The sequence below is a fragment of the Triturus cristatus genome, chromosome 2_1, assembly GCF_964204655.1.
Source record: "Triturus cristatus chromosome 2_1, aTriCri1.1, whole genome shotgun sequence".
Classification (NCBI taxonomy): Eukaryota; Metazoa; Chordata; class Amphibia; order Caudata; family Salamandridae; genus Triturus; species Triturus cristatus.
The window spans coordinates 434017618-434040549 of NC_140581.1; the positions used below are offsets into that span (position 1 = coordinate 434017618).

A 22932-nucleotide genomic window follows, 5' to 3' on the forward strand; every position below is an offset into this window, starting at 1 on the left:
GTGTCTGATTCTATATTTGTATTATGAGCTGTTCTTGTGGTACCTAGATGGGTGCCGGTGTCGTGGGGTTCAATTTATTTAAATGTGCTTGGGTGTGATATTTCACTGAACCTTGTATGATTGTCTCTGCTTTTGTGGCCTCCAGCCTGGGATTCAAATGCATTCATGGGCAGCCAGGGTACATAAACTTCTAGAGGAAGTTTACAAAAGGTAAAATAAAGGTCCCTTCATTTCACTGGCACACCTGGCAACTCTGCCTCTGAGCTTGTCTCTTCAGTGCCAAGAAGGAAGAAAGGTACAGAGCTGTCCGTGCATGCCCTCGTGCTGCTATATCAATCCAAGAACATGTACTGAAATGAAGACTTTTAATTTCTTCAGAACTGCAATTTAATGTAAGGTGGATTTGTAGAGCACTGCTTGCCAACTGTGAGGGCAGCCAGGAGCTGTGCTTTGGATGCGATATGGATCCTACCATTTCTGTGCTTAGTTCTGTCTGGTATCCAACAGCCACATGTAGTGTGTGCTAAGCTCATGCTTATTAAATTTGCCCTTGAACCCTTGACCTGTGCTCTATGGGAATATCAAACCACGCCACTAAAGTTGCAATCCATCTCCTTGCTGCTTTATGTATCTGTCTTTTACTACGCCCATGGGCTTCCACAGAGGAGCTCTTGCCCCCCAGGATTTAGTCAGAGTAGGAGATTTCCCGCATAAATGAGCTACTTTTTTCTCATTTGTGTGGCAAAAAAGCACCACTCGCCATGGAGTCACTCACTGGCGGCCTGGTGGATTTAGAAAGTGCAGCATAACACTACGGCCACCGCAGTGTTACACTGAACTATTAGTAAGGTGCCAAAAACAGTCTGGGTCACGGGTGGTGGGTTGGTCCTGGCGGCAGACAGAGGGCACTGTCATTGGTAGCTGAGCGTGACTAATGACAGTGCGATTACATAGCCAATCCCCTCCTACCATGCAGCAGCCGCCTCACTTGTCCTGAGTCAGACCATTCTCCATCCAACCTCCATCACTTCCACAAGTTCGCCCACCCTGCCCCCACCACAACATGGCCTCCCTCCCTCAGCATAGTGCAAAGGGTCGTGCCTCAGAAACATATAGGACAGAGGAGAAGAAGCAGCACGTGTTGTGTGCTGCAGCAGCACTCTGCACAGGCCCTGTTCACTGTGTCTCATAGTACTTTTTGCCCCCAGACCTTCTGTATATTCACAAACGTCCCTCTTAGTTTGCTGCCTGGCAGTGGCAATTTGAAAATTAGACTGCGCTACAGAAAATCACCAGCAACACATTTCACTGCAGTGGGTGAGTGCCACATGGCTATGGCTCCTAAAGCTGTGTGATTGTGAGATAGAGTAAGAAAGAACAAAGAAGGGAGAAATATGGAGAGAAAGAGATAAAGAAGATAAAGCAAGGGCAAGGGTGAGAGAGAGCAAGCGGGAGAAAGGAAAAGTAAAATTGATAGATTAAAAGAGAGGCAAAGGAGCACAGATGAAAAGAGAAAGATGGAGAGAGAAGGAGCACGTGATAGAAAAAAGAAGAGAGAAAAAATAAAGTGAGACAGCAAGAAAGAACAAAGGAGGGAGGAACCCAGTGAGACTTGGTGGCTCAATAAAGAGCGAGGCACAAAGAGCAGGAGAGAGCAATTAAGAGAAAGAGAAACCGCGAAGTGATATGAGTATGATGCGGCCAGCATTTGCCTTTTCATGGTGCCTCTTATTTTTTGCTGTCAGCTTTTAGTGTAGGATGTTACCTTAGGTTGGGCAGTTTAGAAATGATACCCTGTGCTGTTGAGGAAGAAAGAAGGAAAAGCAGTGCAAAATGAGAAACAGCACTCAGAAAAACGGGGTAAAGGAAAAAGAAGGCAGTAAAAACGAGGAAAAGGTAGGAAAAAGCACTCAGAAAAACAGGGGAGGGGAAAGAGAAAGCAGTAAAAAAACAAGGCAAAAACAGAAGAAAACACTCAGGAAAACAGGGGGAGATGAAGGAAAAAGCAGTAAAAAGCAAGGCAAAAGCAGGAGAAGGCACTCAGAAAAACAAGGGGAATGGAAGGAGAGAGTAGAAGAAAAGAAATCCCAGGCAGACCCCAAGGGCCTCAAGGACTTCCGAGCCATCTCCCTGCTCCCGTTCCCGGCGAAGGTCATCGAGAAGGCCGTCAACAAACAACTGACCAGCTTCCTCGAGGAGAACAGCATCCTTGACCCAGTCCAGGTTCCGTAGCAACCACAGCACCGAACCTGCCCCCATCGCCGCCACCGACGACATCAGGACCCTGCTTGACAACGGAGAGGCCACGGCCCTCATCCTCCTGGACCTGTCAGCCGCCTTCAACACGGTCTGCCACTGAACACTACGAACACGCCTCCACGACCCCGGAATCCAAGAGAAGGCCCTGAACTGGACCTCCTCCTTCCTCTCCGGCAGAACTCAGAGCGTCCGCCTACCCCTTCCGCTCCGAAGCCACCAAGATCATCTGCGGCGTACCCCAGGGCTCATCCCTCAGCCCAACACTGTTCAACATCTACATGGCACCACTCGCCCACGTCGCACCACTGCACGACCTCAAAATCATCTCCTACGCCGATGACACCCAGCTGCTTCTATCCCGCACTGCCCAAACCAACCTCCACGAAGGTATGAAGGCCGTCACCGACTGGATGAAGAACAGCCGTCTGAAGCTGAACTTAAGATGGAGGTCCTCATCCTCGGATCCACCCCCTCGGCCTGGGACAACTCCTGGTGGCCAACAGCACTAGGAACAGCTCCATCACCCACCAACCACGCACGAAACCTAGGGGTCATCCTCGACTCCACCCTGTCCATGACAAAACAGGTCAACGCCGTCTCCTCCTCCTGCTTCAACACCCTCCGCATGCTCCGCAGGATCTACAAGTGGATCCCCACCGAAACGAGAAGGACAGTCACCCAGGCCCTCGTCAGCAGCAGACTGGACTACGGAAACGCCCTCTACACAGGAGCCTCGGCCAAACTCCTGAAACGGCTCCAACGCATCCAGAACGCCTCCGCAGGCCTGATCCTCGACATCCCTCGCCGCAACCACATCACGCCCCACCTGAGAGACCTTCACTGGCTCCCTGTCGACAAGAGGATAACCTTCAAGCTCCTCACCCACGCACACAAGGCACTCCACAACACCAGACCAGCGTACCTCAACAGCCGACTCAGCTTCTACACCCCACCCGCCAGCTCCGCTCAGCCGACCTCGCCCTCGCCACTGTCCCCCGCATCCGAAGAGCGACTGCCGGCGTTAGATCATTCTCCCACCTAGCCGCCAGGACATGGAACACCCTCCCAACCCGCCTACGGCAAGCCCAAGACCTACTGACGTCAGAAGAGTCCTCAAGACCTGGCTCTTCGAACAGTAGCAGCGCCCCCCCCCCCCCCCCAGCGCCTTGAGACCCTCACGGGTATGTAGCACGCTTTACAAATGATGTGATTGATTGATTGATAGAAAAAAACTATGCAAAAGCAGGAGAAAGCATTCAGAAAAATGGTGGAGAGGTAGGAGAAAGCAGTAAAAAATTAGGCAAAAGTAGAAGATAGCAGAAAGTTTATATGTTGTGCCATGGAGGGTTATATTTGGTGGTGTGGAATTATAACTGGTGAGGTGGATGCCATTCAGTGCCCAGGCAAGTGCTGTGAGTTTATATCTGGTGCTGTGGCAAGTGCTTTGGGTGAAATCTGTTGCTGTGGGTGCAATCTAGTGCTGTGGCAACTGCTGTACGTGCAATCTGCTGCTGAGGCACTACAGTATATATATATATATATATATATATACACACACACACATACATATATATATGCCAAAATTCCTTCCACCACCTTCTCAGGCTCCCGAAAAACCTCGGCGAAGGATCACAGCACCACAACCGGCTATTGAATCAAAGTGCTTTATTCCTCAAAAGGTGTCATAGACGGTAAGGACGGTCTACGCGTTTTGGCTCCCAGCCTTCCACTGGACCATAGAGTCCTGGAGCCTAGAATGTCGTTTTTAAAGTGCCAGTGCAAATACCATTTAAAGGACAGTGAAAATAGACTAGACATAAAGTACATCAATTCAGAGTTAACATTTTTTATTTTTCATATTGATCCATTATTTTCGAGTTGGAGCAGCATAGTAAACATAGTAAAGTACTAATGAGACTTGTGGGAGTGCTAACTGTTTTTTTGTTTTTGGTAACAGTGATGAGGGTTTGATGATTTGGAGGAAGCTTGGCGCTCGAGCGTGTACGTGGTTAGTCGAGTGAACAAAATGTACGGTGCCACTAGGTCAGGGGTGACAAACCCAATGAAATACCCCTGCAATGTGTAGGTCAAGACCTACAACAAAAACTGGAAATGAGATCCTGTGCACACGTATGGGTAATTGGCTGGTCCTGTATGTATTTAGTAGATGCCAGAAGGAGTCGGACAAATTCTTTGTAATGGATAAATACTGGTCGACATCAAGTGAGTTGCGTGCAACAATTCTTTTAATGGAAAGTTTCAGTTCAATATACAAAAGAAAATAGATCAGCCGACACGTGTTTCGTCACAACGTGTAGCTGTTGTGACTCATCAGGGCTAAGGAGAGAAAGAGGTGGATAAAACAAAATGAATGCAAAATTAAAGGTAAACGAATAAAAACAGGAAATAATAAAATGGAGCCATTGCAACAGTAAAAAGGTATGAGAGCCAATAGAGATCGGCGCGACAAAGAATGCCAGTGAGGAAGACGGAGGATTCTAGAATGTGACGGGAAAGGGGTGCCAAAATGAAACGGATGGTTAAGCAAGGTCGTGATGATCAGAAATGGGAAGTGAACACAAAAAAGGCAGGCAAATCTTGTGAAAAATAGATCGGCCGTGGAGACATAGTCTAGCCCGAATGACTAAGTTTGGTGTCTATGACGCAAAACAAGCAATGAAATAAAATTAAACGTGTCATTACCGTGTAATGTTGCATATAAAATTCTGAAGTTAACTAATGAAACTAAGGGGCGAAAGAGTAAATAAATAAAAATATATAAAAAGTACCTATATAGGCACGGTGGTAGATAAACGTGGTGTTTGTAGGAGGTCGTATATTGTGTCTATAATAGTCAGGTGATCAGTAATGGGAGAAGTGCGAGGTAAATAAGAGTATAAGCTAAACGTAGTGAGTCCTGCCAGTGAGACGATAAAGAAAGGCATGAGAGAAAATACTATAACAGATGGCGAACAGTTCAAAGGAAAATTCATCACGTGAAATCATTAACAGTTTGACACAGTCAAACGCGTACATCAGTCAATTGGACACACATGCTGAACTGGAAACGATCAGAAGGTCATAATGGGTGAACAAGCTCAAAACTAGGCTGGCTGAATCCTTCAAAAAGTGACGGTCTTGAGCGATAAATATCAATGTGAACGCAAAAGAAGAGCGTGTAAAGCAGAAAACTCAGTTAGCGATAATAGTCGAACATAATGTAACAGTGAGTGGTTCATGGAGTAAGTGAAGCGCGTTATGCGACACAAAACATGGCAGGTATCAAAAAACCAATTAAAGGCAATACAAGAAAAAGCACAAATAGCTCGTCGAAGATAACATCCTGGTTAAAAAATAATAATAAAGAGAAACGTGACAGGAGCACAGAGTAAGTTGTGAGGAGAAGAAGAGAAATGAGGGAAGTGGCAAATACCTGTACGGGAGTAAAAGTATGAATCACAAGGACCTCGATAAGAAGTCACTCGAGGAAAAGGACCCGCTGGGGAGACGGCGGGAACTAGGGTCACACGGATAACGCTAAAGTAGCAGGATCTGCAAACATGGAGAGACAGGGATGTCTGTCAGTACAGGTAGGAAAGTTCCCTGTGGGGAAGGGGAAAGATTATGAGGTGCATGGCCTTACCGGTAGAAGAGCGAACTCGGGTACGGGATCAGCTCGTGATTCCAGGGAGCGGAATGGCGAGTATCGGTAAAACCGGAAGTTAAATAGTCCAAGGTATGAGAAACTAGAGCGGCAGATGGTATTACCGGTTGAAGAACCGGAAGTGAGGACATGGGTAGGTAGGGATGGGTCGGAGGGGGCACCTGGATAAATTGTGTATCCGGGGGAAAGAAGGTCAGAGGAGATAAAGACACCACAGGAATGGCATAAACCGGGGAAGATGAAGGGAGATAAGAATAGTAAGGGTGATACTGAGTGTATAGAAATTAAGTTGAAAAAGAGAAACAAGAGTAGTGAGAGAAAAGAGTATGAAAAATATAAGTTTAGGATGGTAAATAAGACAATATATGAGAACTAAGAATGCAAAAGGCCGGTGAGGGTCACTGACCATGATCTTTAGCAAAATGCAGGATATAAAACACAGGATATAAACACCTAAAACGAGCAAAGGAGGGAAAATTTAAACCAGACATGCACAAATGAGAGAGATCAATAATAATAAACATCACTGGGTTCAGATGTATACACGGATAATGTGTCGATGGCGGGCCAGAAAGGGCTGAGCAGAAAGTGTTTACAAGGTAGGGTACAGTACATGTAGTATGAAGAGTCAAGACCCTAAAAAGTACTGGTTCTAGAATCCTCCGTCTTCCTCACTGGCATTCTTTGTCGCGCCGATCTCTATTGGCTCTCATACCTTTTTACTGTTGCAATGGCTCCATTTTATTATTTCCTGTTTTTATTCGTTTACCTTTAATTTTGCATTCATTTTGTTTTATCCACCTCTTTCTCTCCTTAGCCCTGATGAGTCACAACAGCTACACGTTGTGACGAAACACGTGTCGGCTGATCTATTTTCTTTTGTATATTGAACTGAAACTTTCCATTAAAAGAATTGTTGCACGCAACTCACTTGATGTCGACCAGTATTTATCCATTACAAAGAATTTGTCCGACTCCTTCTGGCATCTACTAAATACATACAGGACCAGCCAATTACCCATACGTGTGCACAGGATCTCATTTCCTGTTTTTTTGTTTTTGTTAGAGAATGAGGCAAAACCATAGTTATATATCGCAGTGTGGAAATTATAATCACGATTGTGCAATGTTTCAACAACATTCTTTCCTTCCTCCACTGTTTCAACTTCGACAAGAGTACACATCTATATATACACATATGTGTGTGAAGTACAGTACTTTATATAGTTTCTCATGTATATATGTATATATATATATGTGTAGTGGTGACCCTTATTCCCAATGATGTCAATATCACTTTAAGGAAAACAGCCATTGCATACATTTTCTGATTCAATTCTCCAATCTGTATTTGTATACAGCTGTCTTAATATATATATATATATATATATATATAGAGAGAGAAAGAGATACATATATACTGTAGTGACAGATTTCACTTGCCACAGCAACAGACTGCACGCACAGATACTGTAGTACCAGATTACACTTGCCACAGCAGCAGCAGGTTTTTTTTGTTTGAAGTTTTATATAGCGCTGACTAGACCCGAAGGTATCAGAGTGCTTTACATGAGCACCAGTTACATTACAGACGGACACATCAATGTTTGTTAGGCATGGGGATATATATATATATAGTGTGTGTGTGTGTGTGTGTGTGTGTGTGTGTGTGTGTCAGCGTGTGTATATATACCCACACACAAACCCTTTTTTAGGTTTCTATTACTGCATACACACAGGGCTGTATTCAATAAACAGTGCATTGTAGGTGAGTTATTTGAAGTTCCCAAGTCTCATCTTACCAATAAAACTATGCATTATGCAAGAAAAGCTTGGTTCTCCTTGCAGGAGAAATTTAAAGGAATTTTCCAACTCCCTGCAGCTCATCTACAACTCAAAGTTTATTCAATACAGTACGGCAATGAGCTGAGTATTTAATGATCCCCGTTTCCTTTTAGAAATGGATATCCGCAAATGTTTTTCAAAATGAAAATTGCATCATTTGGAATCTGGTAAGGAAGCAAGAAAAGAGTCTAGACATGGTGAACAGAGGCAGAAGAACCAAGCACAAGCAGTTCTGCATGATGTTGATGCTCCAGTAAATTATAATGGATTGTATTTTAATTAATCAAAAAAACTAACAGGTGATTTTAAATACAAACTACAGATAAATACATATACCTCACCAGAGAGGTATGACTTCAAGAAGGATTCAGGTGAACATCGCTGTTTCCGTCATGTGTGGATTAATCAATATTCACCATGACTTAGCTACTCTCCACAACTGAAAGGTGCGATTTTCAAGTATTGTACAGCTTTTACATAGCCAGTTCATTGTAGGATGCAAGAAGCATTAATAACTAAGCCTTTTGCTAAATATAAAGACTCCCATGAAAGTGTACGCAACCATGTTTCATCGTCTTGGTATTAAAATGCACAATTGGATGCAGTTCACTTTTTGGCGATCAGAAAGAAACCGGAAACAAGTATTGTTTGCCAAATATACAGCACTGTAAAAAGGTACGTTTAAGAAAATCAAAAAAGTTATTTTCAATTTTGTCCACTATCTTATTATGTGGCCCACATGACATTGCTTTATGTGGGAAAAAAAGTACAACCGGAAACGTGCCAAGTCTGTACCAATTTTGAATTGAAGCAGGAGATGTGATCCTAAAGAACCATCTGGACAATTCACCAGTTAATGCACGGTATAAATCAGTTTAAGTTGAAAATGAATTGATTACATTTTGTGAAGAAACATTAAGAGAAGATCTAGTATCCTTAGTCAATATGTCAAATGGATTTTCAATCATTGCTGATGAAAGAGCTGACATATCCAGAAAAGAACAGATGTCACTTGGAGTATGTTTTGTAGACACAAATAGCGCTGTAGCTGTCATGAGAGAAGAATATCTTGGATTTGCAACCTTAAAATAAATGGATGCTGTCTCAAATGCAAATATGATTATGGATACATGTTGTAAATTTGGATTAAACTTTGAAAAACTCGATGGCAAAGGATATTATGGATGCTCTGTAATGGTAGGAAAGGTAGGTGTTGTTCAAGCATTAATAAAGAGAAAATATCCTAAAGCTGCTTTTGCTCACTGTGCTGCACATAAACTTAACTTGGTTGTTAATGACCTAAATGCTGTACCTGATATATGAAATTCAGTTGGCTCAGTGAAAGCCATCATCAGGTTTTACATTGAGAGTCCAAAAAGAAGATTTATTTTTCCCAATGTGCCATTGCTGAGTGAAACACGATGGCAGCAAAATACAAGAGCATTCGAATTTTTAGCTCAAACTTTGAAGAGACTTTTAAGCAATTAAGCTTACTGGTTACTACAGCATCAGGCAAAACAGGTCAGGGCGCATATCAATTGCAATGTTACTCAAGCACAGTGAACTTTCTCATTTGCTTGTCCATAATTCAAATTACTCATCAAGATTGTAATCTGTAAGCCAGGCTCTCCAGCTGTTCTGCTTGATATCCTCAAGGTGTGTAATCACATGCAAGACCTTGTAACTGTGCTTTGTGATCACAGACAAAAATCAGAAGAACAATTTTACGAATTGTTTTCAAAGGCTCAAACAATGGCAGAAAAATTGAGCATCGAAATTTGAGTTCCCAGACAGAGAGGCCAGCAAGTATTTAGTTCTAATTTGGTTCCTCTTAAGTGGAATAATACTATCACCAGTCTAGCTATGTGGCAAATGTTTCAGTCTGTTCTCATTTTACCCAAAACACATGGCAAAAATTATACTTGAGCAATACAAATGCCAAGACGCAAACAGCAGCAAAATTTACAACATTGAAAACCTGGAAGCTGAAGCAGTCACATTGCTTGAGAAATGGTCAACGAAGGATGAACAGTTTGACAATGGATTTCTGAATATAATAAACCACACAGATTTATTTCCATTAGCCCAGCAAACAATTCTCATTGCTTTCACTTTACCAGTGACCACTTGTGCAGTGGAAAGGTCTTTTGGCACAATGAGAAGGGTGAAAAACTGGTTGAGGTCAATAATGGTAGAAGATCTCTTATCGGGTTTGTGCATGCTAAACATACATTGAGCAAAAATTGATGAAAACAACCAGCTGATTAAAAAGTAACTGATAGATTTGCACAAGACCACAAACTTTTACAGTTCCTTTATTGAGATCACTAATTGAAAAAGTAATTGATAAATTTGCACAAGAACGCAAACATTTACAGTTCCTTTTTTGAGATCACTAAGTGAAAAAGTAATTGCTAAATTTGCACAAGACCACAAGCGTTTACATTTCCTTTTTTGAGATCACTAAACAGTGAACAAAAACTGTATAAAACTACTCATTAAAAAATGTGATTGTTTTATTCGAGCAAGAGTGTGGATGTTTACAGTTCGTAAACTGCAACAGTTATCTAGTTTAAGTTTATATGTTTTATTTTCCAATTTGGATGAGAACAGTTATTATTTTTTTAAAGTTTATATATTTAATTGTATTTATTTTAATATATTTAAGTTAATACATTTTCAAAATAAATACATTTGTCATATATTTTAATTGTCATTTGTTTGTGCCCTTTAACATCAAATGCAGATTATACATATTTTATAATTCAGTTATAGTGCCTGAATCATACGTGTATGAATAATGTGGTGCATTTAATAGTGGTAACATAAACACAGATTAGAAATTGCTAATCAGACGATGGCAGCTTGATCCTTCTATTAAGCTTTTGCAGTCAGGTTTCTCAACCCTTTGAATGCCTGCGCTTTATGTGATAATGACTATGCCCCATACCTTTAGAATTGTCAAAAAGGGTCAGAGGATGGATGATGTGAAAAACACATTTTTGATGTGATTCTCAGCAATTGGAAGTAGGTTGTAGTGGCACCGTTTAAAAAAACAGAGAGAAACAGAGAGAAGACCTTTCTGATCTATCAAACTACTGCCCCATATCCCCTCCCCACTACATTCTTGGAAGGTGTAGCCAACAATCAATGTCCTATTTTTTTGTAAAGCAAACAGAACTTGCCCTAGCACAAGTGGGATGGAGATATGCTCATGGTAAAGATTCCATATTGATTTCTTTAAATGAGATATTGTGGTTAATCTTTGATGGATGCTTTTATTCTTTGGACATACTTTTGGTACAGACTCCCACCTCCCTTGAAGTGAATGAAATGCTCCCTAGTCAACAGGCATTATTTATAGTGAAACACAACAAAAGAAACAGTGTGAGGAGTGGGGTTTCCTGCCACAATGGTGCTTTTCTCCGGAATCTAGCAATTCATCTGCATTTTAGCACTCCTAGGGGAGGTGGGCATGAGGGATAATTTTTGGTGAAATGAAAACACAGCAGCAAGATTAGGAGCCGGGCACAAGGTGTGCCTGTCTTTGGCCTTTTCCCCAAATCAGCTCAGCTTTTCAGCTCACATGGGTGAGCACATCCTGGGAATTAAAAACGTTCCTGAACCCTAGGGGAAGTGATAAACACTAACTACAAAGCACAATTAGTTTTCTTTTGCTGTGAAATTTATAAGACCTGTGTACCATGGCCCAGTGTCTGGCTCCTTTGCCCCTTAGCCAGCTATTTTACACATCACTGTCAAAACAAGACCTTTCATGTGGGCAGCCGAACAACATTCGAGATGAACAAACAAAAAACACATCCATGTTTAGAGAAGTTTAGATTTAAAGTTTGTCATTTAAATTAAAAAAATTGCATGTCTGCAGTGTTTGCTTCCTGATTTGCAAGACATCCAGAAAAACCTACCAACCATATGGATGTTTTAACAATACACACAAAGAATCTAGGACGTGACTTTTGACAGGCGATGTAACACTGCCCCGATCATCAGCAAAAAGAACTGAGGAGAAAGAAGGTATAAAGACAAAGGATCTTACTGAATAGCATCAAATTGGGTAATAGTAGGATCTGTTTATTACAGTAGTTAGAAATTACAAAAGTTTTGTTGGAAGTGCCGCATGAAAGCACGTCATTATTGTTATTGTTCTAATGGCTAGTGAAGAGTTGTTGCTTCCACACACATGTATTACTGGACAGGGTTAGCTAACATCTGATGAAGCAGCTAAACTGCTGAATCCTTTAGTTGACACATAAAACTGATTTCGACACCTTTGAGAGAAAAATGACACCGTGCACATTGTGTGTTTACTATATGTTGGAAAATTATGAGGAAAGAGATCATAAAAAGACTTAGGGGTTGATTACGATAGCCGGCATCGTAGCAGTGTTTGGGACCATCTGCCAGACATGCGGCGATCCCACCACTGCGATTAGGATGCACCCGCCATCCAGCGCTTTTAACACTGCGGGCGGTGCTGCTGGCTGCCGCACTGTACGCAATGTTAAAAGGGCTTGCACTGCATTTCCCTGCACTACGTGGCATGGAAATGCAGGGGGTACCATGGGTACACCCGTGCAGCAACCCTCCCAAACAAATGGGGCCCACAACAGGCCCCCAAACCCAGTCCCCACCAGCCTTTCCATGGCAGCATCGCTGCCCTGGAAAGGCCTTTCCGATACCCACATTCTACTTTGGTGGACGGTACCTGCTAGGCACCGCCATCATTTTAGGGGCCCTGCATCGTCCACCAGGCAATCGGTGCGATTGCCTTTGGCGGTGAAGCGGCAGACGGAGTTTGCGTCTGCCGCGGTACCCACCGCCATCCTAATTTTGTGGTGGGTAATAAGCTTAGTGATGGAGGAAGGACCCCCTTAGTTACTGTATTGTAAAAGCATGCAGAAGAGTGTAGATTAGACTGAAATGTTTTGAATAACATAATCAATCAATCAAGTATTTGTTAAGTGCAACTACTTACCCGTAGGGGTCTCAAGGCGCTAGGAGGGAAGAGGTGTGTAGGTTCCAGTCCCTCAAGGAGGGGGTCTGTTGAAGAGCCAGGTTTTGAGGTTTCTTGCTAAGATGGGGAGCGATGTTGCCTGTCTGAGATTTAGGGGGAGGGCGTTCCAAGCTCTGACCACGAGGAGGGAGAAGGAGCGGCCTCCCGATCTGGTCTTTCTGGTGCGGGGGACAGTGGCGTAGGAGAGCTGGGCTGATCGTAGGGTCCTTTGGGGTGCGTGGAAATTTAGTTGGCTGTTCAGGTATGCTGGTCCGGTGTTGTGGAGGGCCTTGTGTGCGTGGGTGAGCATCTTGAAGGTGATGCTAGCCTCGATGGGGAGCCAGTGGAGTGTGCGGAGGTGCTGGGAGATGTGGCAGTGTCTTGGCAGGTTGAGAACCAGTCTTGCAGCGGTGTTCTAGATGTTCTGTATCTTGCAGTGAGGTTTTTGCTTATTCCGGCATAGAGTGCGTTGCTGTAGTCGAGTCTGCTGGTGACGAGGGCATGAGTGACGGTCTTTCTGTGTTCGGGGGGATCCATTTGAAGGTCTTGCGTAGGAGGCGTAGGGTGTGGAAGCAGGAGGACGAGACAGAGTTGATCTGGCGGTCCATTTTGAGCTCGGAGTCCAGGATGATTCCGAGGTTGCCAGCGTGGTCCATGGGGGTGGGCGGGCTTCTGAGGGAGGGGGGCCACCAGGTGTCGTTCCAGGCATCGGGGTTTGGGCCCATGATGAGTACTTCTGTTTTGTTGGTGTTTAGTTGTAGGCAGCTGTCTTTCATCCATTTGGCGACGGCTTCCATGCCTTCCTGGAAGTTGTGTCTGGTGGTGTTGGGTTCGTTGGATAGGGAGAGGATGAGTTGGGTGTCATCGGCGTATGACACAATGTTGAGTCCGTAGGTTCTGACAATGGGGGCGAGTGGAGCCATATTGACGATGAAGAGCGTCGGGCTGAGGGAGGACCCTGGGGGACTCTGCAGGTGGTTGGAGTGTGGTCCGAGAGGAAAGGGGGGAGTCTGACCCGCTGCGTTCTGTCAGAGAGGAAGGAGTGTTTCCAGTCAAGGGCTTTGTTCTGGATCCGTGCATCGTGGAGTCTGCGCATTAGGGTGCAGTGAGAGACTGTGTCGAACACCGCTGAGAAGTCGAGGAGGATGAGGGCTACTGTTTCTCCTCTGTCTAGTAGGGTGCGGATGTCGTCTGCTGCGGTGAGGAGGGCGGTTTATGTATTGTGTTTTTTTCTGAAGCCGGATTAGGAGGAGTCGAGGATGTTGTGTTCTTCATTGAAGGTGGCGAGTTGGCTGTTGATGGCTTTCTCAATGATTTTCGCTGGGAACGGGAGCAGGGTGATGGGTCTGTAGTTCTTGAGGTCGGTCGGGTCCGCCGGGGGTTTCTTCAGGAGAGGGTTGACCTCGGCGTGTTTCCAGTCGTCGGGGAACGAGGCGGTCGCCAGGGAGTGGTTGATGGTGTGGCGGAGCACGGGTGCGATGGTCTCGGCGGCTCTGTTGAAGATGTGGTGGGGGCAGGGGTTCATGGGGGCCCCGGAGTGGATTGACTTCATTGTCTTCAGTGTGTCTTCGGTAGTGAAGACTGTCCAGTTGTCAATCGCTGGCTTCCTGGTGTCGGGGGTGGTTGGTGAGGGTCGAAGTTGTTGTAGATGCTCTTGATTTTGTGGTGGAAAAAGGTGCTGAGTCTGTTGCAGGTGTCTTGTGCTACTAAAATTTCACTGGTGTATTCTTTTAAGGTGAAATAGAAACGTGAATGTGATGACTGATCTATTATAGAGATTTCATTAACTATTTTCCTTGACAAAGGATGTTTGTGAAGAATTTATTAAACTAAATGACAATATGAATGTTTATAGAAGAGTTTTGTTTCAAATCTATATTTGCTCATGTTAAGAAATGCACCAACAGAGAAAAAGAAAAACAGGTACTGCAAATTTATAATAATTCCAATTATTTTGAAACTTCTACAGAATAATCTTTATATATGTCCTAATGAGAATTACTGCAAAGAAGATTAATATTTTATATTTAGAAATTATTTTATACGTTGGTACTCTGAAAATGCAGTAATCTGTCATAGTTACACGTGCTAATTTTAATGAGACTAAAACACTTTATAAGTGCCATAAGTTGAGAAAAAAGGATATAAGGTCTTTGAAACTTTGGAATGTAAAACATATTTCCATAATTTTATTATTGTGTATTTCCTGAACTAAACTCAATTTAGGCCTACATTTTCTCTTTTTTTGCTTGCTTGTGTTCTCATGGAAAGGCTTCATAGACTTGTAGTGTGAGATGAAACTATGTTTCATAGAAAGAGTTCCCATGCACATACTAGGACCACTCACTGCCATTTTGTTACTTATTGAATATCTGCTGTGAGAAACTGTCTTCTTGAACTCACTCGTGTCTTTGCTAAAAGACTATTGTTCGCAAACTTTCCATTTTTTTAAATGGTTTGACAGCCTGATTGATCATCACCACCTTTTTGCTATAATATGTGTCTTCTTCATGCTGCATGACAATCGGCCTATACGAACTGACCAATCTACTGAGTCGTCTGACTAGAGGAGGTGACCCAGGAGGTGTCACCCAGGAACTTGGTAATTGATATGCATCGTGTGAGGGTGAGACAAGTGAGTTGTCGGCTTTTCCATCTTGCTATTGGAGGACTGAGAGACAACTTTTGAACTTGCGGACTGTACTGGCTTTCCTTGGCCTGATGCATACGTTGTTTGTGCCATTCCCAGGCTCCTTTCCCTCATTGGGCAAGAACCTTTGAACTGATATGAATCACGTCCTTTCCAAACTTTTATTCTATGGCTTTGGTAATTGATGTGCTACAAGATATACATTTGATTATTCTGTATTTCACAATTTAAATGCCTGATAATGATGTATTTACTATTCTTAAATTTACTGATAAAACGAAACCATCCTCAAATAATGTTACTGTCTCCCCATATCTCATCTTCAATTATTGATTGTGCATTCCAATTGAGTATTATTGAGGGACGGGAATCTAAATAGAGAGATATCTGGACAGCAGATTCTAATGTTACTATTCTGCATAACTTTAACTGAGTTATTGGTCTGTATGATTTTAGTGCGGCTGAATTTCTTCTGGAGATTTGTCCTATCTGTGATAATTCTATATTTGTATAGTGTAGTGTTGAGGGTTATATATATGAATACAATTACTAGTTTGTAGGTCAATTATTCAATTCCTGGTCCTCATTGGATAACTGGATTGGATCCCCTATATCCGACCCCTCTCGACACAATTCAAGATCCATCGGAGGACCAAGTAAATGAAACCTAAAGTGTCGTTTTAGGATACAAGAAGAGACAAAAGTAAATGGGGCCAGTCATGCTACAGCACAACCATCACTGCCCCGTCACGTCTTCCATGCCCATGCCAAGGACCTCGCTGAATTACATTACCTGACTACTAGGTCTTTTCAGAGGAACGGGGCATCACAGCTGGCATCACACGACCCAGTCAATACAGGTGCCTGCACCAGTTATTGAAATGTGCAATAATACATGGCCATAAGACAGTCACAGATGGATAGGAAAAGTGCGACACAGCACGTTTCCCTTGCGTGTTTTAAGAAATCTGAATTAATGACGCCCTCCAACTACCACAATATCCTGCACACCTTTATCCCAGTCCACACCACTGACACTGCATCCTGTTGAAATTGACTATAATCCTAGTGGATACATAAAATATGCATCAGCCAATCATGGTGAACACCTGACTGCTCCTTCGTCTATCAGTTGGTGATTTCTGCTCAACAGCATGTGGGTGAATAAGGAAATATGGCTGGTTGGTGAGTAGTTTTATTGCCCCACCAAAGTGCTGCAATTGAAGTACAATGAAGCACATAAGTAACAAGGCACCATACAATGGACTTTTGACTGCTTGATATCTGGATCACACTACTTCACTCCCCAGAAGTGTGCAAGATTCTCCTGGCCTGCTGTGTATTGCACAATATCTCATTGTATCAGGCCATAGACATCTGACTCAGAACTGTACACATGGGTCAGGATAGGCATGTCCACAACCAACTAGAAGCTCCAGTCCTCCACTGAGTCTACAGTCTGTGAGGTCTGCACATTCGGAGTCAAGCATTCAGTCAGTGATGACATGTGGTTCAACAGTCCACATATCATCCTGAACTGCCCTGTCCACATTACGCTAATACACGTGTGCAGGCATGATGTTTTCCATGTTGTGGAATAATCAACGAGATGCATGTTCTGTCATTAACACATTGTTAGACTTGGCACCAATGGCGTGAGTCTCCCTTCCACTGTTTGCTGTTGCCTCATCTGTTTTTGTTGGTCTAGATGCTTTGGGCACTTTGCCGCTGCTGTTCAGTGCCAAAGTACAAGTGCCCCATATGGTAAAATAATGTAATGGATTAGTGATTCCATGATTGGTTATTTGATTTACTTGACAGACCCTAGTATAGTGCACCATGTGTGCCCAGGGCTTGTAAATCAAATGCTGCTGGTGGGCTTCCAGCACTGATTGCGCCACCCACAGAAGCAGCTTGTAAAATATGGTTCAGGCCTGCCATTGCAGAGCCTGTGTGCAGTCTGGGACTGCCATGTTGACTTGGTAAGTGCACCCACTTACCAGTCCCTAACCCTTCCCTTTTCTACATGTTAGCCACCCTAAAGTAGGCCCTAGGGCAGGCTCAGTATCAGGTCTGCCATTGCAGAGACTGTGTGTAGTCTGGGACTGCCATGTTGACTTGGTAAGTGCACCCACTTACCAGTCCCTAAACCTTCCCTTTTCTACATGTTAGCCACCCCTAATGTAGGCTCTATTGTATGTGAAAGGTAGGACATGCCCTGATGTGTGTGGCATGTCCTGATAGTGAATTACAGCCAATTTCGGTTTTCACTATTGCAAGGCTCCCTGTTCCCGTAGGCCAGAATGGGCAGTTTGATTATAACATCTTATAATCCTAACTGACTCAGGGAACTAGGTAGAAATTCAAGTTTAGTATGCCTGAACTCAGAATGATAAAATACATCTTTTAGTGAAGTTGGTTTTAACATTCTGTGTTTGAAAATACCACTTTTAGAAAGTAGGTATTTTCTTGCCTAACCATCCAGCCTGACTCTGCTAGGTTGTGTATTGCATGTCTGGTTTGTGAGTGACAGGGGCTGGGGTGGCTTCGGGAGACAGGGTGAGTCAGCACTAGGCTGAATAGACCTATCTGCATTGGGAGTGGTGGGAGGAGTAGCACCTGGGCCTGAATAGGGCTGTGCCTGTCTTCCACAATGCTGGCTCCACCTCCTGTGGTGTGTCTGATGACCCTGGCCCACACTGACAAAGGAAGAAGTTGTGCACTGGCAGAATGCTGCCAGAACTGGTTTGGACTAGGTACAGACACTCTCTGCCTTCAGAGACAAAGGAGTGTATAAAAAGGGGGACCCAGACCCCAGAACTTTAGATCACTTCTGGGAAATCAAGAGTAACCTGTGCCAAGGAGAAGAAATCGGAGAAGCTGAAGGAGGAGTACTGCCCCTGTGCTGTTTGCTGTCTGGGGTTGGCCTGCAGTGGTTACTTGTTGCCAAGGAAAGGAGAAAAGGATTTGCTGTTTGGTTTGTCATCTTGAGGAAGATCTCCAAGGGCTTGAACTGAGCTTGCCTCCTGTCTGAAGTCTCAGGGACACAAAGACTTTACCACCAGCTCCCCCTAAATTTCCTTGCTGGGAATTCTAATCTACAGAGGTGCCTGCAGCTATTCAGGACCTCTAGAGACTGTTTGTCGCTGGGAGCTGGAAGCACGACGCAACGAGGAGAAGCGTGTTGCCGCCGCAGCAGTTGCTGTCGCATCGCTGATGAAGCTCGCCGCATCACCGGAGAAGCGTGTCGCCGACGCAGGGGTCGCCGTCACATCACCGGAGAAGCGTGTTGCAGGTCCTATCACGGCTCAGAAGTTACCAAATTCGCCGCACGACCGTTGGGCGTGCATGTATCACATCCACGTTGTCGCATCACATCAAAGACGCCATTTTGTTGCATCGCACCGGATCGTCGCATCGCATTGAGGCGCCATCTTGTCGCATCGTAACTGGAGCGCAGTAAGAAACCGGCGCATCACCTCCCCACGTGGTAAAGAACTGAACGCATCACCTCCTCTCCAGTAAGGAACCGGCGCATCACCGTTCTTGCGTGTAAGGAACCGACGCATCACCTTCCCTGCGACCCTTTTGTTTGTATTGCGTTACACATCCAAGGTACTTTGAGAGTTATGTGTCGCAATTACCATCTACATTGAACAAAGCTATTTCTACCATTCTAAAGTCATATTTTCATTACAATATTGTGGATTTTTGTCGTTTGGTCTTGTGTTAGGTCTAGTAAAGATTACTTATTTTTCTAAACTGATGTGGTGTCCATTTGCAGTGATTTCACTGTATTACTGTATGTGTTCACAAATGCTTTACACACTACCTCTGAGATAAGCTTATCTGCTCGTGTCAAGCTACCAAGGGGTGAGCAGGGGTTATTCAGGAGTGTATCCCCCTTTCCCTGACTAGAAGCAAGGGTCCCTATTTGGACAAAGGTGTATACCATTGGCAACTAGAGACCCCCATTTCTAACACACATCATTCACCTCAGTGATTTAGGATGTCAGGGTGCGTTGTACTCATGATAATACTCTTACAAATACCTAAAGATTCAGTTTTACAGCACTGTCACATCACATATACACATAAATACATTTTAAATTACATTTTTGACATTTTGGTTCCTATATTTTGCAATATGTAATATTACGCCTACAGTGCATTGCAATATTGTGACTACAGTCTTATCTCGACATCATTTCCTGGATTTATTTCTTTATCCTCTTGTGTGTTTTAAAGATAATCCTACCGCATGTCTTAACTTTCTGTTAGTTTCATTTTCGCCAAGGTTTGAAATTCTACATGGAGTAAAACTTGCGGTGACATATCGTGGCATTCCGTCAGTCACTAGTGACCGGAAATGTATAATGCAGAAGTGCAGAAACAACCGTTCCTGTGCAATGCTTTCCACAGTGAACAGCATCCAGGTGCATCTTGTGGCTCTTGCTAAATGTGGACTCTGGAGCAGATAAAGAGCGAGCCCCCAGCTTCATCATGGACAAGACGAAGTGTGTTGAGTAAGGGGTCCCTGAAAGGTACCCTAAGGTGTACGGTCATTGGTTTTGCCTCAAAGGTGCATCGCATGGAAGTGCATTGTGCCTGAGATTACTACTTAGAAAGAACAAAAGGGAGGACCTACAACAGAGGGCAAGATTGAAAGCATTTGACGTCCTGGGTCCAGGAGGAAAGCTGGATTCTGGCTCACCCCATAGTGAAAGATGGCTTTGGTAGTGACCTATTCTGGACTGTATGCAGGTGGAAGAGCCGCAGGATGTTCTTCAGTTCTGGATACATCCATTGAGGTTCTAACAATGGTATTCCTTCTGCGCTGACTTCTACTGCCAGAGGAATTGACCGTGATGGAACAGATCCGCATGAGGAGAATTGGCCATCTCACATTTAATTCAGTGTCAGTTGCACAGCATCTCTATTTGCCAAATCAACAATATCTGACGGGTACTGCATGCACTGGGGTGTGTGCAGTTCAGTCGCAGCCGGTACAGGTAAGCGCGGTGGGGCTGTGAAGCAGGGCGGGGCACGGTGGTGGGGGGAGTCGACTGACGGTAGAATGGGTTTAATTTATTTATAAAATTTTACCTATTTCGTCATCTATCGACTACCAACCCCCCCCCCCCCCACCCTGCCCCACCCACCGCACCGCGCTTACCTGCGCCGGACGCCGCTGGGGCAGCTATGGACTTGTGATTGCTGTGATCGAATTATGCAACTTTGTTATTGACAATGGGACATCAAACCTAGTAGCAGTGGCACATATCAACATTGATATCATTGGAAAAAGGTCATTTTTATTTTTATATGCAAGTGGAAAGTCAACAAAGGGAAAAAGGCTTTATTCATAGTTGTTTTAATGTGCCTTAGAACAGTTACAGTAACACACGGCTGTGATGTCACACGTCAGGCTATGACGGATGACTTGTATGTATTTAGTTATTTAGATGTTCACCAGGAAATAACTGGTCTAAAATGAGGTATTCTGTAAATATTTGGTGGACACATGACAACATCATGACATTCAATTGTCACAATATACTACTAGCACTGACCAAGTTCTACGATTGTATGTTCATATATGTGTGGATATATTGTGTTTCACCAACCTATCATGCAATCTTCAGACATGAAATGTATGGTAATGTTTCTATATAAAAGGTGTACAATTGATTAATATTATTCATCAGGACCCCCCCGCCACCCTGCGTTTTTGCATGATTGTATCAACATCATCTTGGTTAGATGGGACCATGCTGTGGTTCTGTGCATATTTCTTTTAAGTGCATGACAACATGTCATCCACTTTAGTGATCAGCCTTTCACTGCACATACTCAGTGATGCAAAATAAAACATTATTTTTAGCCCCATGTAATGTCACTTGTTATGTTACACTAGTATTGTGGGCTGGCAGACCTTTGGCGCTCATTTAGACTTCGTTTCACCGTCCTCCAGTACACTGTGGTGGTGAAAGCCCTTAGACTGCCCCATAGGACGCTGCTCATCATATTTTTAATTCCCTGCCATTGTGATGGGGTATTTACAAGGAAAGTGATCCTGCAAACACAGCAAAAACACTTTCTCCCCAGGTCTTTTAGAAACACAACTTCCCACATTAGATGGTTGTGTTTGTGAAACAAAAACTAAATGCCTGTGACAATCAGGGACGTTTCGCAGTTCACTGTGGGCATTTTTCACTTGTTTCTGACCATGTCCGCTGTGCTTTGCATGATGGTCTCAGGCAGAAAAAGGAATGTCAGAAGTCCCACCTTTAAAGGGGTGGGCCTTTTGTATGTTTATTAGCTGGCAGCCTTATGGAGGAACAGCAAGGAGCTAAAAGGATTTCCCTGTCTTTAAATGAAGTGGAGTAACCAGCTCAGGCTGGCAGGTACCTGCGCATTTAGCTCATGTACGGAGCTGGGTTGCCTGACCCGACCATGAAGAGTGTCTGTCAGGCTGACCTTTGCTTACCCTGACAGACACTCTTCATGCTTTCCAAAAGGGTGGGGGATTGGCCCCCTAAGCCCTTTAAAATGGGCTGTCTCCGGTGGTAAGATGTGAGACCGGTGTGGAAGGTTAAGGGCGACTCTGGCTGTTATGTTCTGGATGGTATGCAGTCTCTTTGTGAGGTATTTGAAGATCCCTGTGTAGAGATCATCTGCGGCGTCCCACAGGGATCCTCCCTCAGTCCCACGCTGTTCAACGCCTACATGGCACCACTAGCACGCATCGCCCGACAGCATGACCTCAACATAATCTCCTACGCCGACGACACGCAGCTGATCCTCTCCCTCACCAAGGACCCTCGCACCGCCAAATCCAACCTCCACCAGGGAATGAAGGCCGTCGCCGACTGGATGAAGGAAAGCTGACTTAAGCTGAACTCAGACAAGATGGAGATCCTCATCCTCGGGTCCAACCCCTCAGCATGGGACGACTCCTGGTGGCCCGCATCACTGGGGACCCCCCCGGCCCCTACCGACCACGCACGCAACCTGGGAGTCATCCTCGACTCGAAACTCACCATGACCAAATAAGTCAACGCAGTCTCCTCCACCTGCTTCAACACCCTCTGCATGCTCCGCAAGATCTACAGATGGAACCCGTCAAACACGAGGAAAACAGTCACCCAGGCCCTAGTTAGCAGCAGACTCGACTACGGAAACGCCCTCTACGCCGGAGCCTCGTCCAAGCTCATCAACAGACTACAAAGAATCCAGAACGCCTCTGCACGCCTGATCCTCGACGTCCCGTGCCGCGACCACATCACCCCCCACCTGAGGAACCTACACTGGCTCCCCATCGACAGAAGGATCTCCTTCATGCTCCTGATCCACGCACACAAGGCACTCCACAAAACCGGTCCAGCCTACCTCAACAGCCGACTCTCCTTCTACGTACCCAACAGGATACTCCGCTCCGCTGACCACGCCCTGGCCACGGTCCCGCACATCCGTAGAACCACTTCCGGAGGCAGATCC

At 44.4% G+C, this 22932-nt stretch overlaps 1 long non-coding RNA gene across 3 annotated transcripts in view; it reads right to left on the reverse strand.

Annotated features, from left to right (window-relative positions):
- LOC146865421 (uncharacterized) overlaps positions 1 to 22932 on the reverse strand; it is a 249525-nt gene that overhangs the window by 86760 nt on the left and 139833 nt on the right. The window contains exon 5 of one of the 3 annotated variants that reach the window (XR_014976635.1): positions 11612 to 11788. The exons of the other annotated variants lie outside the window; for them this stretch is intronic. This is a non-coding gene — a long non-coding RNA (uncharacterized LOC146865421). Of the gene's footprint in view, positions 1 to 11611; positions 11789 to 22932 lie in introns of those variants that run through there. 3 annotated transcript variants of the gene reach the window in all.